Genomic DNA, 17,777 nt, shown 5'->3' on the forward strand with positions numbered 1-17,777 from the left:
TCTCATACTGAGGCAGAAGTTGGAGCATGCCTAGCATGGTCTAGGGGTCGGTACTTCCTCCACACATAGTGTGGGGTTAACCATTTCTTGGCTAATGCGGGGTACGTTCAACCTGTCACCCTGCACAATAGGTGGATGCTGCTGCAGTTGCACTAACGTTTCTTTATGTGCTTTAATTTACCCAGCTTTGAAACAGTGGTAGATTAAAGTGCCCCAAGAAACTGGTAATGAGCAGCAGCAGAGTCCACATGGACAGTTAGTGCAGGACACACTAGTGTTGAGTATATTTACACCCCAGCTTGCTAAGTGTCCATGTAGACAAGTCCTCAGTCCCCATTATGAATGTAGCCATGAGACCATTTGGTGGTATCTGGTTCCAAGCTGGCTATGTGGGGAAGGCTGGCATTATTGCTAGGAAAGTCTGAGTTCAGGCTTTTTGGCACAAGGCACTGTTCCACCTCTTAGCAGATGACTTTTAAAGACGAAAGTGCAGCTCAGAACTCAAAATAATGGACCTTCTTTATTGAGAACAATGTTTCTTGGTGTTTCACCCTCCTGAAACCCTGGCTATCTTCTTGTTTTGCATGTTCATAGCTAGCCCACAATAGTGTTGGATTTGGAGAACAGGGTTTTCCAAAGCTCACAGCATTGACTTAACACTGCTCCCATTGCAATCAATGGTAAAACTCCCTTTGATGTCAATGGGAGGAAAATTAAGTCTACACTGGCAGCTTTTGAAAATTCCCTCACAAAATATTTTTCTCTCTCATGCTATAGTTCCTTTCTTTAATTTGAGCAGCAGTAACTGGGAAGAAGGAAGAGTCTTATGAAGAGTCTACAGCAGAAATAATGATAATTTGAGGATGTTGCATGTAATTTGTATCACATTCTGAAGGAGCAGAGTGGCCCTGTGAGTGGAACTCAGGAGACTTGCGTTGTATGACCGATATGCTGTTTAACCTTGGACAAACCAATTTACTGCACTGTACCTTTGCCCTCCTCCCACCCTCTGTATTGTCTGGTCAGATTATAAACTCTTTGGGGCAGGGAATGTCTCTAACTATGTGTTTGTCCAGTGTCCAGCACAATTGGATCCTGGCTGGTGGGGGTTTCTAGATACAACTGGAATGGGAATAATAGTTATAGCAGGAAATCCACCATATTCCTTTGTTATGTCTGGCTAATAAATTAGTAATGGAGGCAGTGACATCAACTCAGTTATGATGTACATACATGCTGACCGTGAAAGAAGGAGGCTGCAGTCATGGGATTCCTGCAATGCACAGCAATACCTCAGTAAAAAGTGATGCAGTGGTTCATAACAGGATATATTGTGCAGCTGGAAAGCCTGGTACAAAGAGGAAAAAGGTGGTATGAGGCACCTAAACTACAACTCCCATAAGACACCATGGCAGAATTTTTAAATAAAAAATATCAGTTTCCAATTTTTCACCAAAAATTAAAATTTTCCATTATTGTTTTTTTGTTTGTTTGTTTTTTACGAACTTTACACATTATCTCACAGTGGGAACTGTAAGTGAAAAATACCCCAACTATGTACTCTGTAACTCTTATGGAAATTGCATCATTGAATAATACCTTTGGAATGAGTTGGCCAAATTAATCCACAGTGTGTGAATTACACTCAGGTGACTTTGGTGTATTGAATGCATTTTAATTGGGACTTTTGTGCTTCTCTGAGCTCACATAGTTCCAGGTGCTTCAGATGTCAGGACCCACAGCTGACAAAGCTCAGTAAAAAGCCTCCTGACTTCATATGTTCCATATAAATGCTGCCAGAATGGCAGCTTTTGGAAACAGGGAAGCAAAGACACATATCTTTCTGTTGTCTACAGGTACGTGCTATTTATCATACTGAATCATCGGCGCGTAGGCATGCAGACACTATGGTCGTTAGCAGAGACTGAACCCAAGACATTCAGCACCAACAGCCCCAGCCCTTACCACTTGAACTAAAAACAAAGCCTATTAGGCTGGAGAAAGTAGGAGTTTACATATACAAAAGTGGTCAGTGTATTGCATTGTGACTCTAGGATTTCATGCAAACTAAAGTAACTGCCATTTTCAAGTATAAACGAGTTTAATTATCACAGCACTTAAATAAGTAAGAAAGTTTTACCCCAAACTGAAATGCCATGATGGAGAGCTGAGTTTGCCTGGATAGGGAAGAGCTCAGATTGACATCATTTCACTCTCACCTCTTGTTGAGTTGAGGAACGATGTCATCAGAGCAAGATTGTTTTTCAGCCTGACATGCTAATACAAGAGTCTCAAGTCACTGTTTACTGCTCAGCTTAGTGACCAGCTGTGCTCATGCCTGGGCCATAATTAACCTGTGTGGTGTTATATTTATACAGTGTGCACATTTTATCAGACCACTGTGCTGGGGGTTAAATTGGGAAACCGAATCACAAGTCCACCCAATTTAGGCCTAATCAATTTTCTCCTTTATTTATACAATTTCAGACAGAAATATGGTCACTTGCAGCGTCTGAAGATGTATTTATGCCAGACAAGACACAACTGGTAGGAGGCCCAAATTACCACATTCTGAGGCACCGGGAAATTTTTCCACCTTATATGATGGTAGTTGGCTCCTTTGACTTCCTGCTCTGTTCCTTCAGTCCCATTCTTCAGTTACTGGCCTCGTGTTTCTCCTGTATGGGACTTGTTCACCTGAGTCTTTTATATATTTTCATATTTTCACATTCCATATTGCTTAACTTTTCTCCAGTTAGCTTTTACAACATCACCCATTGATTTTTTACGTAACACATGCGCAAGCTTCAATGAAGTTGTTGGCTTCTACATTTTTGCTGTTTATGCAGGTTTTATGTCATGTTGCTTTGTGTCAATCTGTTCCTGGGTTTTCCCAGTAAAAGGCTTCTTATTGTTGCAGGTTTGTGTTTTTCTACTTCAAAACTTCCAGCACGACATGTTACATTTGTTCTATCAGCAATATCATTTTAAGCAGATCAGCAATTCTGTGTAAAAGAAGAATTGGCAAAAATACACTTATGCCAGCAAGGCTTAAGTGTTACCTAGTTTAAACTAATTTACCATACATAGTTACAAACTATTAAAATATGGCTATTGAAACTTTTAATCTTACCATTGGCAATCCTTCATTTTTCTATTTCAAAATCCTATTCAATATGTGTATATTATCAGAGCCCCTTCACCCATTTGAGGACAGGGACAGCATGGAAAACATGTTGACTCTTTAATGTCAATGTTTCTTTATCTTTTTTTAAACATCGATTTTCAAAGGCCCTTTTCATTCAAAGTCCAGTTTTGTTTGTGAATCATTACCACAAAAAAAACCCCATCATTAGAAATTTCCCTGTGTTTCTTTCTGAGGGGTGTCTCAGTTTTAGGGCCTTAGTATTTAGTTGCTTATAATGGTACCCCAACAACTGGAATGCCCAGCTCTAAACATCTGGCTATGTGGACTAAGTCATCAGCAGCGGTAACCCTAAAGAAACTGCCTTCTATCAACTCTTCATTTTCTCTCATTTTAAAGAAGGGATAGGATTCCTGAGCCATCCATTGACTCACACCACACAACTGCCTGAGCTCTCTTCAGAGGAGATGGAAAAGGGAAATCAATCAATGGTGACTGAGTTCATTTTCTCAGGACTGACAGATCGTCCAGATCTGCAAATCCCCCTCTTTGCAGTGTTCCTACTGATCTATTATATCACCATAGTGGGGAACCTGGGGATGATCTTGTTAATCAGGATTGACCCCAGACTCCACACCCCCATGTAATTTTTCCTGAGTAACTTGTTTTTCTGTGATTTCTGCTATTCCTCAACAATCTCCCCTAAGATGCTGCAGAACTTCTTGGCCAAAACTAAAATGATTTCATACAATGCTTGTGCTCTACAAATGTATTTCTGTGGCTCTTTTGCAGATGTTGAGTGCCTTCTGCTGACCGTGATGGCATATGACCGTTATGTGGCCATCTGTAGCCCGTTGCTCTATAGAGTCACCATGTCTAGGAGGCTCTGTAACCAGCTGGTGGCTGGGATGTATGTTCTTAGCTTGGTGGATTCAATGATTCACACATGGTTTACATTTGAGCTGTCATTCTGCAGCTCCAATGTCATCAATCATTTCTTTTGTGATATCCCCCCACTGCTGGCAATCTCCTGCTCTGACACACACATCAATGAAATTTTGTTATTCGTCTTAAGCAGCTGCATTTTAGTGAGCAGCGTTGTCACTGTCCTTCTCTCCTACATCTATATCATCGCCACCATCCTGAGGATCCGCTCTGCCGAGGGCCGTCACAAAGCCTTCTCCACCTGCGCCTCCCACCTGATAGCTGTGGTCATTTTCCATGGGACCCTTCTCTTCATGTATTTACGGCCTGCCTCCAGCTATTCCATGGACACGGACAAAATGACCTCGGTGTTTTACACCCTGGTGACCCCAATGCTGAATCCCCTGATCTACAGCCTGAGGAACAAGGAGGTGAAGGCTGCCCTGAGGAAAGCAATGACTAAATTGCGAGTCTCCTTCTGACTCCATTTAAAGCAGCACCACACTACTCACAGAACACTTCATTGCAATGCAATTTCATGTGCTGAATTGTCATGTCCCTGAAGTCTGCTGGTGCATATGTGTTTGAGTAACAATATACATTGGGTGGGACTCTTCACTAGTGTAGATCAGCAAAGCTGCATTGAAGTCAGTACAGCCTACCCAATTTACACCAGCTGGGACTCTTATCCGGGACAGGCAATGAAAGCATGTATCATTGTGCTGAAGGGGTAATTCAATATCTAGCCCATTTCCCCCATTTTTGTACCAGGGTTGGTGTCACTGTATGGTTGCAGGTGTAAAGTGCATGATTTCTGTGGATGAACTAAAATGAAATCTGCACTCGCCGCTGGTTCTCTGTAGTTCTCCCTGTTCTCTGGAGGGTTTATATCAGTTGCATAGAGGACTGGCTTTTATATACCTTCATGCAGAAAGAACAAACAAATCCTTTCAATTGGAATGACTGATAGTTGATGTAAGCAGGGTCTGGGCAAGATCTGCCCTGCCAAGCTGGCTGGGGGAGGGAACAGCTGTCAGGGCCAGACTGTATTTCCATGAACACACCCACCCTGCGTAGATGCTCAGCATGATGGGACTGCTTTGCCTAAATTATCCTTTTGGCTGGTGTTGGGCTACAAATCACTTTAGTGTTAAATGCAGGGGTAAAGAAATGTTGTTCCCCTTATTGTATGGGCAAAGTGCAGCAGAACTGTGCTTAGCCTGTTCTGATTGAAGGGTCGCTATCATCTGAACTGAACTGGCTAAGCAAGGGGGTCTGATGCCAGAGCCCTGTGAAGATTGATGGGGAGTGGAGACAGCTGTTCCTGACTGACAGTGTTAGTTCTACCTAAGAGCCCCAGGTATGGTTTAACCTCCTCTCCAACTGTTGAAAGCTAGAGCTACGTAAGATTTTTTTAGGAGTCCTTGGTTTGTTCAATGTTTGCAGGAGTTGAAATCACCTGCTGTGGGACGGTGCTTCTGGCCAGCTTTGAACAGGGGTATTTTAGCAATCAGCCAGCTGTGCAAGCCACTGCCAATTATTCTGCTTGCTGCTTCTAGCTATTTTCAGTCCTTTCTAAGAACTTAGTGTAACTAAGCAAACTGGAAAGAGGAGGAGGACAGAGAGTGAAGAGGTGATGTGAGCCTGGCTCAGTGCAGTCTCTCTCTGAATATGCCGGGGCAAATGTCTGTGAAAAACAGGCAGTCTGGATATATTGTAGAATTGTCAGTACGGGATAATTTAGCTACCAGACTAACAACTCAAGACTGCTTGCTTCACAATATATTTTTAGTGGCATGTCTCTGTAACTCCTGCTTTTGCCCAGTGATTGATTTGTTTGGTCAGCTATGTAACATTCTTTTGATTGACATGTCTCTGTAACTGTTGGGGTGTAAGAGGGAGGTAGCAAGTCTGAGTCAGGTGGACGCTTTGTGGATACATTTGGAAAGATCTCCAGGCTCAGACGGAAGGACCAGCCATCCAGACATCTGTGACCGATTCACCCCGAAGACTGCCTCAGACTTGTGGGGTAACTATCACGTTTTGGGGGTACTCTAACTACCTAGTGTGTTTGTAGGTGCTTAAAACTAATAAGTAGAGACTTCAGGTAAAAATGATTCCAATAGGAATTGCTGGAGACCAAATAACGCAAAGCTTTAAAGTTAAAAGCACTTGGTTTTGACTTGTCTAGGTCAGCCATATAGCAGACAGAGGTACAGTGTTTCCTTTGGTTTACTTCCTGATACTAACTTGCAGAGACTAAAAATTACTGGGTCAAGAAACCCTGGGTAACAGCTTCAGCACCGAGGTTCACTCCCTAGAACCTGATGATCGCTAAGAGCTGAAATCACTGACCGCTGAGAATCAGGGAGCTGGGTGGCACCTCAAGAGACTGACATGCAGAGGTCACAGGGGAGAAGCAGGTGGTAGCAGAAGGTAATGGTGTGCAGCAGGGTGGGCAGCTGGAATGTAGTGGCTGGACAGCGGAGCAAGCAAGGTGCCTTCTTTTCCCTTCCCCCTCAACCAGGGTGGGAGGTGAACTCAGCAGCTCCACCAGTGGAGTCTGCCCAGACTCAGGACAATGCCAATGAGTGGGATGCTGTGAAGGGAGGGGCACATTAAAGGAACTTCTTGTTGCTGGATTTAAGAATCTGAGGCAAAAGGAAAACCCACCCCTTGTTGCTGCTGACTCCAACTAGCAGAAGGGTTACATTTACAACAAAAGTTGTTAAAAGAACACAAAAAAAGAAAGAACAAAAGCAGAGTCTCCATGAGCCCTTCTACCTTAGGGAGCAGTCTGTTTAGTCTTTCTCTGGTTACCAGCTCTTGTTTATTATTCTTCATAATTCTGAGAAATAAAGTAGTGTTATGTTGCAAAATTCCATCAAGTGTATTTTGGATTTTTTAACTAATTCTCTGTATATGCTGTGAACATAACAGAGAAAATTGGTGACTGATTTTCACTGGTGAAAACTGATTATTAGAGAGAGAGAGAGAGATAATATCATGGCTGCATATGTTCACATGGACAATTTCTAATTTAATGTATCAAAGGAAAATGTACTATATATAGTCAGAGGCTTGAGCAGTATTTTTATGCAAAGAGAAGTGCTCTTACATAATTACAGTAAAGAGCAGATGGGGTATTTGACAGTCTCTCTGTCACTGTAATTTATAAAGGTATATGTTCACTATTAGAATTAATTGCAACTAAAGGAAATGCCCCCCCACCCCCACCCCGATGGGCAGAAACTAGCTACACAAGCTGAGATTGGATTGGAGTGCAGTGCTGTGCAGACTGTGGAGGGGGCAGCTAATCAGGGCACAGGAGGGCCATATAAAAAGGAGCTTCAGTGCCAGATGCCAGACAGAGTCAGTTCCTTGCTGGAGCCAGAGGGCTGTAGATGGTGCTCCTGGCTGGCTAAATGAAACTGCAGCACCATGGACAGCTCAGTGCTAGCAGAGTCTTGGGGAAGTGAGAGTGAGATCCTGGCTGGCTGCTGGGCCTGAATGTACATTTGCCCTGAAGTAAGGGTGAAGCCTTGTTGAAGGCTCTGGCTGTGAGGAGGTGGCTTTCAGTTCAAAAGCAGTTTAGTTAAAGGGACATGGTGGTGTGTGGCTGCTATTCTTAGGGTCCCTGGGCTGGGAACTGGAGTAGTGAGTGGGCCTGGACACCCCCATAGGCCACTGAGAAAGTGGACTACAATTGGACAGTGATAAACACACAAGTGCGCAAAGGGGGTCTGATCTACTTAGTGGCCCATCTGGAGTCAGAAGGGCCCAGAGAAGCCAAACCATTGCCTCCAGGGAGGAAACCCTGGAGGTATGGCCCAAAACCAGGGTTCGGACTGTTTAAACACTCTGAACACACCTGACCATGCTGTTACAGACCCCTAAAGTCGTTAAGGGGATCCCTTGGAGATTGTCCTAACAGCAACCCCTTGTCCTTACCTAGCTACCTGATCACACTAAGGAAGAGAGACTGAGCATTATCCTCCTGCCCCTGAGTCATGTCACTCAGGAAGGTGGGGCTTCACTGAAACCTGCTTCATTCCTTAACAGATGCCACTGAGGATCCTGAAAAGGGAATCTTTCACTTGTTTAAATATCTCCCCAAAATGCAGGCCTGTATTCTTTCCTTAATGAATGAGAGCAGATGGATGTCATATTTAGCAAGCATCATTGATTGAGGAGCACAGGGTCTGGTGAATTTGATCCCTGTCCTAGGTCCCCTGGGAAGGCCTTTTTCATGAATGGTCTGGGATTTGGGGGTAGATCCAGACCACACAGAAATCAGACCAGAAGTTAACAAGGTTCTGATCTATGTTAACTCTTGCTGGGTCCCCAAGTTATGTACTGCTTGGGAGGCAGGTTAAAAACACTATGAACCATTGCCATGTGTTTCTTTGGGGATGGGAGGGACAGGAGTGAAGAGTTTTATGGCTATAGAATATTTTGACATTCCCACAGAATTTAAAGGGTGTTACTGTGCAATCTAGGGGTCGTTGACATGGAATCCAGGGTTATTGACATGGAATTTGTTCCAGTTGTACTGCTGATTACACAGGCCTATAGGTGTGACTACACCTGTTTGGTATGCTTCACAGAAAGTAGTTCTCTATCATTTTATGTTTCATATGTATGAATAACTGATGTTTTTTTGTCTTTCTTTTATTTGGAAAAGTGTAGATTGTGGTATGGGAAGGGGTTGTTTGTGTGTGTGTTTTGCTTTTCTGGTTGGCTTTTTAATTTTGCAGGATGTTTATGTGAAAGTAATCAAAATAATTTAAAATAATCACAGGTGAAAATATTCCATGTTCATTTCATATCCTTAAATGACTTGTAGAGTAACACTTTACATGGAATGATTTAACAAACATCATGCTACTTTAAATAAAACAGTGTTATCTCTTTGTTTTAGACAATTCGATGTATATATCTAACTCTGGCAGATATGGACATCCATGCTAAAATAGGAGGCCATAACATGCACACCACCCATTAGATCAGATTCCTAGCTGATGTAAACAATGTCTCTCCATTGAAAACATGGGACTAGATCCTCAACTGGTGTGAATCTGTATAAATTTTTAATAGTGAGTGGGAAAAATTTACCTAGAGCCATGGTGAATTCTATATCATTTAAATCAAGACACGTTATTTTTCTAAAAGTGGTGCTCTAACTAAAATTTGTGGGTGAGGTTCCATGGTCTGTGCTAGCAGAAGGCCAGACCAGAAACCATTAATCTATAAAAAAATCTGCATAACTTAAAAGAAGTCAAAGGACATATCCCCAGTGGTGTAAATCAGTATAGCTCCATTTAACTCAATGGTCCACATACCCAGGTGTATAAACTAATTTCACTCATTAGCTCCATTGGGCCAGATCCTCAGCTGGTGCAGATCATCTATAGCTCCATTGTAGTCAATGGAACAACACCAATTTACACCAGCTGAAGATTTAGCCCAGCATGTCTTCATTTCTCTGAAGTACACAGATTCACTGCACCCGTTCTTAACATCAGAGAGAAATGGATTTATGTTTATTTTAATTTCTCTTACATTTTAAAAGGATATTTGTGTTACTGTACATACTACTTAAACCCTGACTTTCTTCTTCTTTTGCCTGTCCATTCCCAGTGCGCAATTGTTTTTTGCGTAAATTCCTTTTCCATCATATTTTCTTCTTGTTGCTGTTTTAAATTTAAGACGGCAACAACTGGGACAAAGGAAAAAGAGTCTGATGCAACAGCCTTACATCTGAGACTGTAAGAGGTATATAGGCCTGAGGCTTTTTATGCCAGTGAAATATGGAATAATCTGATGGCATTGCAGGTAATTTGTACAATACACTGTAACAGGAAGTCCCCCAAATTCCCTTGTACAGCTAATGTCAGAATTAGAGGCTGCGAGAGACGGCCTCAGCTCAGTAGTGAAACATCTGTGGTGAATCTGAAGAAGGTTGCGTTACTGTATAGAATGAGGGGCCAAGTCACCACTCTTTTTAGCTTATAGGTGCTACATCCCTGTAATTCTATTGCCATGAGTAGGAAAGATTGTCTCGTACGTAGAGCATTAGCCTAGTGCTCTTTAAATTGGGAGCTCAATTCCTGGCTCAGCTGTAGACATCCTGTGTGACCTTGGAGTAAGACATTTACTCCTGCTGTGCCTTGGCTCTTCAGCTGTAAAATGTTAGATAATGCAGTAGTATTATCTCCATGGAAGTTGTGGCGATGAATACGTTAGAATGAAGTGCTCAGAGGTACTATGCTGAGGAGGGCCTTACAAGGACCTACAAACATTTATGAACACTGTTGTAAGGCAGGTAAGTATGGTAATCCTCATTCATAGATAGGCAAAGGGAGGCAGAAAGAATTTATGGCCCACATTTTCATTCTTGTCCGTGGACACCCTGAATTAGTAAATGCTTTTGAAAATGCTGCCTCCGGATATTTGGAATGAGATGAGGCAACAGCCCAACAGGTTATTTTATTTCAAACAAACTCCTACATTCTTAAAGAAAGATCTTTAATTTTTCAGCATTGAATCTGCAAAGTGAAAATAAAGTTGCTAACACAAATTGTCATTTTTCCATTTTGTATTTATAATGAATGGAACTATATGGGAGCCCTGAAGTGAAGTATCTCTCTATCTTTACTGTAAGCATCAGCAAATCCTGGAACATCTTATCAGTTCTTTACTGTTGCCTATAGCACTTAAGGTCAACAAGTCTGGGTGTTTTGAAGGTCTACTCCCTTAGCCCTTTAGTACTAAGATATAGAAAGGGTATTGAAATTCAAAGGCTCCATAACCTCTGGACTCTCCATAACCACTGGATTCTCTCCAATTTGTCCACATCCTTTCTGTAGTGGGGTGCTGAAAACTGGACACAGTATTCCAAATGAGGCCTCACCAATGCCGAATAGAGGGGATCTCTATCCCTCGATCTATAAGTGATGAATAAATGCCACCAAAGAATTGCAGCCCTTTTCTATGCTGGACCCGGAGGCTTGGTGTGAGTGAACCTGCCATAGAGCACACTGGTAAAGACCACATTCAGGACCAAATAGCACAGACTGAGGGCCTGATTGTGACCTCACTCACAATAGGTTTATAGGAAGAGGAACGTGGGAGTGTGAAGGGAAGGAGAGGTCGATCTTAACAGGTATTTGTCTAACCTCTTCTTTCATCCCATTGTCACTCCCTTTATTTCAGAGGAGTCGCTCCTGATCTAGAGCAGAATAAGGACTATCAGAATCAGGCTTTACAGTGGGGTCTGTCTGAGGAAAAAATGATGCAGGGGTCTTCTCTGCACTAGGGCATTTACTACCTGTTTTCTAGCAAAGTTGCTGCCAGATCAGTGCTACCAGCAATGCAAGCTCAAATGCAGACTGGGCACAGCTGACCATTGCTGAAAATCAGGTCTGAGATTTCCAAGGGTATCCACTGCATTCTGTGTAATTAAACATACTGGAAACAATATTCAAATTAGAGCATTCCGATGTCTTCATTTTGGGGTAAGAAGCTTAAGACAGACACCCTAAAAGGACATGATCGTCAGAGAGTGAGGGCTCAGCATGTTCTGAAAATCAGCCTTTTTACGGTATCTCAAGCTGAGCATCCAGACGCTGAGGCACTAGTCACGCTTTAAACTCTTTACATTATCTTTCTGTGGGTCTAAGAAAGTCAATCAATATTTCTGTGATATCTCTCCCATGGTAGCCCTCTCCTGCTCCTCCACCTATGCCAGTGAAACGTAGCTTCTCATTGTGGCAGGAATCTTAGGAAACTGTGCTTTTGTGATTACCCTGGTCTCCTACATTTACATCATCTTTGCCATCTTGCAAATGAGCTCTGCCAAGGGCAGGCACAAAGCCTTCTCCACCTGCGCCTCTCACCTGACTGTGGTCAGCCTGTTTTATGGCACCACCATTTTCACCTACATGCGCCCTTTCTCTCACTGCTCACCGAATCAGGAGAGGATTATTTCTATGCTCTATGGGATCATCACTCCCCTGTTAAACCCCATGATCTATAGCCTGAGGAATAAGGAAGTGAAACGGGCTCTGAGCAGAGTGATCAGTCAGGAAAGATTCACAGTCAGGAGCTAAGTTTGAGTTGCTGAAGCCCCCATCCCAGCATTTATGTAAGTGCTTAACTTTAAGAATAATTCCACGGATATCGATGGGACCACTCATGTGATTAAAACTAAGCACAGGCTTCAATGCTTTGTTGGATCAGAACCTTAGTATTCTTAGTCATTTTTTGCAATGCCTTATCAAATCCCACTGAAGCCAATGGGTATCTTTCCATTGTTGGAGCTGGAAGAGGCCCTGAGAAGGAAAAACCCTTTCCTCTCCTGGCCAACCCAACAAGGAATGACTCCAGTGCTGAAAGCATGAGCTGCTACAGCTTGAGCTAAACAGGAAAGCTTTTTTCAATGGGGAATTTTACAGACTCACGTTCCCCATGGATTGGCACAGAAGGGGACCTGTAAAGCACACTAAGCATTGGGTTACACTTGATGATAAATTGCCAATGCTAATGGCACGTTGGCAGCACCTCCCAATGTTATCAGTGGCCATTACTAGATCTGTGCAGGAAGTGGAATTGCCATCCTTCAGAACATTTTGCATGTTTAGAAAATGTTTAATTCTAAATCAGAACAAAATGTCAGAAATGGGAAATTTTCTCTGGAAGGGAATTTGAAAAGTAGAACCAGAATGTAATGTAATTTAATTTAAAGACTGTCCACTTGTCCTTCCACTATGGCCTCAGGGCTGCAGTTTATGTCACAGGTGGGATTTTGCTGTCTGGTCATTGCATCTTTATGGTTAACTCACAGGAGTTAAATCACGGCCCTGACTGGAGGAGGGGGCAGAGCGTGCATAGCCGCATCTGTCCAGGAGGATCACTCAGGAAGGCACATATTAGTCTCTTGATGTGGTTCCTTGCACATTCAGGAGGTGCACAATCTGGATCGAAGTTTTGGCACAGAGACGGATGGAGCTCTGACCTTGCCTCCTGCTGGTTCCTCCAAACCCTTCTCTGCCTGCTTTATGACATTCTGTTCCACATGGAAGCAGGAAATATCAGTCCCCAGAATACAGAAGGGAGAGACTGGTAATGTGACACCACCTTGAATAACTCCATAAGAAACCTTTCATAATTTGGCCCTCAGTTGCCTGAATTTCAGAGATACAGAGCACTCATAAACCCTACCGAGGCCATGGAATCTGTGGTTGATAAGTGCCATTGAAAATCAAGCTATATATTTCTATAAGTCTGTTCTGTGCTTGGGACAATTGCCATTTTGTTTTCAGTTCAGATGCAGCCTGTTACAGAGGAGACACACACTGTGTTGTTTGGGAGACATTACTTTTGTTCTTTTTTCTTTTTTTCATTGTTTTTCCTCAACCTATAATACACATCCTTCAACTAAAAGCATGTGGTTGTTCTTTGTATATGGAAAGCATGACTAAGGGAATAAAGGAGAGTGAGGGATTTGACTGTGTTTACTCCCCCTTTCAAAATATTTAGTACTTCTGTGTTATCCCATTTCACTCTTTACCCTTCCACTCTAAACACTCAGAATTCAGGTCCAAACCAAAATTTGAAGGCCTTGGAGTTTTGGAACCATATCTTGATCTGAACCTTGTTCCCCTATTTATGTAATGGGCCAAACCAAAACCCATCAAATTTTGAGGAACACAAAACCTGAATTGGTATTTTGCACTTTGGGACTACCACTATCTTTTATTTTATTTAACAGAACGTGACTTTAACAAGATGGAGCTCAACCATAACTACCAATACATGGTCATCACCTCCATAATAAGCTCTGCTTCCTTTGACACTCTTTTCATTTTTCTTCTGCTCAGTAGCTGCCAAAACATATCCTCGTTTTAGTTAATTTACGCTCGACCACTTGGCTTGGCTCCTCTGCATTCCTAAATATACCTGCCAGCTGTGGATTATTGTAAACAGATGCTGATCCAGATGTTCAGATGAGCTCTTTTCTTACCTTCCTTAAAACTACATTCCTCTCCTTTGACAGCACATTTTTATGACCTATTTTCTTTTTATGCCATTATGGGCCTATTTATGCTTCCCTTGCAGTTCCCAATTGTGTGATGGCGATTAAAACTGGTCAGGAAATGAAATTTGTGTTCCACAGAAAATTCTGAAATTTTTAAACTTCCTTTCATTTGAAAATGGAAGATAAAGTGGAAATTTACCATGAAAGAAAAATTCTGGAGTATTTCATTTTGGAAACATCAAAACCATCTTACTGGAACATTTTGTTTCATCTTTATTATTGCAACTTTTATATTAATTATAATTTTATTCATTATATTATATTAATGTTCCATCAGAAAAATTTTGGCCAGTGACTTAGGTAAAGCTGGTTGGGAGCTTCCTGATGAAACAGGTTTTTGTGTATCAATTGAGATGAACTTCTGACAAAACACACACACAGGGTTCTGTCAGAAACCTGCCTGGATTCCTCTTAGCTTGCCTGAAGGATGGCTGGGAATCTCAAGGCTTCCAGGGGTCTGTGGCTCTGGGGCCGACATGCCATGCAAATGTCCGGAAGTGGGGGAGCACAGAGCTTCACTGTAACTCCAGGACACCCTGCTGTTAGGACTGCATGAAAGTCAGGAATCCTAAGGCTTCTGGGGTTGTGGCTGTGGGAAAGGCCCACAATGTGGACTGCTCCCCAAGCTGGTGACTGCAGGACTTCAAGAATCCGTGGCTCTGGAGCAGGCCCCCATGAACAGGTTTCACAGCTCTGTGACAGGGAGCTAGAACCCCTGAGAGCACCATCTTGAGCTGGAACAATTTCTTTTTCAGATTTTTGGAATTTCTCTGGATCTCATGCTCCCATCGTTGATGATGAGCCATGTGGGGGTGAATATGGTTCCACGAGATGACTTTTCTTCCTTCCTTTCTTTCTTTCTGTCTTTCTTTCTATTTTAAAGTTTTTAGAAAACAGGAAATTACATCCAAAATAAAAAATTAAATAAAACCAAAAAACACATTAAGGTGGAAAGTCAAGCACTCAAAATTTAGGAAATGCCTGCATTAAGGTTACCCATGAAGCTTTTTAGTTTTGGATCTTCCCAGCAACTCTATCACCAGCTGCACAGTTTGTCAGCAATGCCCTAAGTTATGGGATGTCCTGTAGCCACTCTATACGCTGGGTCACCACTGCCAGGAGAATCTAGAGGAGACACCTTTGGATGAGACCTTGCCATGAAAAGGTGGGAGAGAACTACTTATATGGCAGATATACTCAGCTGAGAGTCCTTGTCCCTGGAATATGACTACCCCACACAGATATCTGTAAAACGACCCCTGTGATCTATAAGGGTCTGCAGGACCATTGAAAAGTACCCTTTGCAGTTTATGTACTCGGTAAAGAGATGGGCAGGAGCTAAGATAGGGATGTGTGTGCCACCAATGCTCCCCCTCCATCCCCCGCAGTTTGGGAACCCCATCGCGGAAAACCAATCCACTATGTTCTGCACGTTTCTCAGAGTCACTAGCCTTCATAGCAGACGTCTATTAATGGCCTTGCACTCTTGAATCACAGCAGCTCCAACTGTAAATTTATCGACTCCAAAGTGATTCCCAACCGAGCGGTTATAGTTGGGGATTGCCAGCTTCCACAGAGTGATGGACACTCGCTTCTCCACTGTCAGAGCTTGTCTCAAGTGTGTATTCTCACGCTTCAGGGACAGGGCCAGCTCTGAGCAAAATTCTAGGAAAGTTGCCTTTTGCATATGAAAGTTTTGCAGCCACTGGTCATCATCCCACAGCTACATAATGATGCGGTCCCACCAGTCTGTGTTTGTTTCCCGGGACCAGAATCAGTGCTCCACTGACTGCAGATGATGCGTTATGGCCTGCAGCAATCGGGAATTGTTCCGCTTGATGGCTTGAAGCAGGGCAGCCTCGGTAATATAGAGGTTGCCTGTGCCTCAGGTTCTCGGTCTTCTTTGAAAATATTCCGTGATAAGCCAAGATGTATTTGTGAAGCTCACAATAAGAGTGGAGAGTTGAGCTGTCTCCATGTCTCTGAAGGAATGGTGAGCGCGTGGCATAAACAAACGGCGCGAAAATTGGTTTCCTCTTTGTTTGGGGGAAGAAAGGAGGGGGAAGGACCATTGCATCATGGGACGATGAATCTTGTCCCAACAGCACTGCTTTGACTGCCGACACGATCATGGCGAGCGTGGACGCCCGAGCCCAGCACAAGGAGCATGATGTGGACACAATCCAGCAAGTTCTAAAAATTGGCATGTGAATGTCAACTTTAAGTAAGTCGACTTCACTCTGCAGTGTAGACATACCCAAACATACTATGTGGCTCTGGGAAAAGAGATAAAGGAGTTTGAAGCGCAAGTGGTGTTCTCATCCATCCTCCCTGTTCAGGGAAAAGGCCCAGGTAGGGACCGTCGCATTGTGGAAGTAAATGCGTGGTTACGCAGGTGGTGTCGAAGAGAGGGCTTTGGATTCTTCGATCATGGGATGTTGTTTCAGGAAGAAGGACTACTAGGAAGAGACGGGATTCATCTAACAAAGACAGGGAAGAGTATCTTCGCAGACAGGCTGGCTAACCTAGTGAGGAGGGCTTTAAACTAGTTTTGACGGGGGACGGGGACCTAAGCCCGAAGGTTAGTGGGGAAGAGGGACACCGCATGGAAGCAGAAGGAGGAGGGGGCAGCAGGGGAGGCCTCCCGATTCATACTGTGGAAGTAGGCCAGTCGGCTACTTATCTCAAGTGCCTGTACACAAATGCAAGAAGCCTGGGAAACAAGCAAGAGGAACTGGAAGTCCTGGCACAGTCAAGAAACTACGACATGATTGGAATAACTGAGACTTGGTGGAATAACTCTCACGATTGGAGCGCTGTCATGGATGGGTATAAACTGTTCAGGAAGGACAGGCAGGGGCGAAAGGGGGAGGAGTTGCACTGTATGTAAGAGAGCACTATGACTGCTCTGAGCTCCAGTATGAAACTGGAGATAAGTCAGTTGAGTGTCTCTGGGTTAAGCTTAGAAGCAAGAACAATAAGTGTGATGTCGTGGTGGGTGTCTGTTACAGACCACCAGACCAGGAGGATGAGGTAGATGAGGCTTTCTTTACTCAACTGGGGAAAGTTTCCAGTTCACAGGGCCTGATTCTCATGGGAGACTTCAATCACCCTGACATCTGCTGGAAGAGCAATACAGCAGAGCACAAACAATCCAGGAAGTTTTTGGAGAGTGTCGCTGACAATTTCCTGGTGCAAGTGCTGGAGCAACCAACTAGGGGCCGTGCTTCTCTTGACCTGCTGCTCACAAACAGGGAAGATTTGGTAGGGGAAGTAGAAGTGGGTGGCAACCTAGGCAGCAGTGACCATGAGATGGTCGAGTTCAGGATCCTGATGAAAGGAAGAAAGGGGAACAGCAGGATACGGACCATGGACTTCAGAAAAGCGGACTTTGATTCCCTCAAGGAACTGATGGGCAGGATTCCCTGGGAGGCTAATATGAGGGGGAAAGGAACCCAAGAGAGCTGGCTGTATTTTAAGGAGACCTTATTGAGGGCACAAGAGCAAACCATCCCGATGTGCAGAAAGAATAGCAAATATGGTAGGCGTCCAGCTTGGCTTAACAAAGAAGTCTTTGGCGAACTTAAACGCAAAAAAGAAGCTTACAAG

General features: G+C 43.4%; 1 pseudogene; it reads left to right on the plus strand.

Moving 5' to 3' along the window:
* The first annotated feature begins 3,603 nt into the window (after nucleotides 1-3,603).
* On the plus strand, nucleotides 3,604-4,551 carry LOC137154829 (olfactory receptor 8U9-like; annotated as a pseudogene).
* Nucleotides 4,552-17,777: the final 13,226 nt, after the last annotated feature.

This window comes from Emydura macquarii, unplaced genomic scaffold (assembly GCF_026122565.2).
Source record: "Emydura macquarii macquarii isolate MOO-44397 ecotype Brisbane River unplaced genomic scaffold, CSIRO-AGI_Emac_v2 contig_1305, whole genome shotgun sequence".
In the NCBI taxonomy this organism is placed as follows: domain Eukaryota; kingdom Metazoa; phylum Chordata; order Testudines; family Chelidae; genus Emydura; species Emydura macquarii.